This window comes from Otolemur garnettii, unplaced genomic scaffold (genome assembly GCF_000181295.1).
Source record: "Otolemur garnettii isolate 467f Iridium unplaced genomic scaffold, OtoGar3 scaffold00007, whole genome shotgun sequence".
Classification (NCBI taxonomy): Eukaryota; Metazoa; Chordata; class Mammalia; order Primates; family Galagidae; genus Otolemur; species Otolemur garnettii.
The window spans coordinates 7,024,423-7,024,992 of record NW_003852402.1 but is presented as its reverse complement, the minus strand read 5'-3'; positions in this window follow the sequence as shown (position 1 = coordinate 7,024,992).

Below are 570 nucleotides of genomic sequence, written 5' to 3'. Positions count from 1 at the left end.
TCCCCAGCCCTGGTATGAACAGGAGGGCAGAGCTAGGACAATGCCTCAGTTCCTCCTGCCTCACTCTGAGCCCTGCTTAAAGAGTGGTGCCTCTGCTCCAACCCATACCCTCTCTCTGGAAGACGCAAGTCCCCAAGGGCAGGGTCCCCACAGTGCCTCCCAGGACTAGGCAGCTGGGCTCCCAAGATGCTTGTTTCTCTATCCTGACATTTTTGCTTTATGTTCCAAATTGCCAGCTGAACAAAGGGGAGAGGTCCCCTTGCACAGAGAACCAGCTATGTGGTGGCCCTGCATCCTGCCTCCCCCCTTTACAAAGCTGAGCCACAGAGAGAGGGTAGGATTCATGCAAAGCAGTACAGCCATGAGCAGTGTAGAGACAGTGGGAGAGGGGAAGTATTGTGGAAGAGGGGCACAAGTGACAAGAAGGACCCCTCTGGGCTTTTCTGTAATTTCCAGATCTCAGTTTAGCTGCCACCTACTCAGATGCCCTCTCTCACCCCTGCCCTTGTAGAGTGGACATATGTCCCTGATGCATTATCTCTGCATAGATTTTCTTTTTTTTTTTTTTTT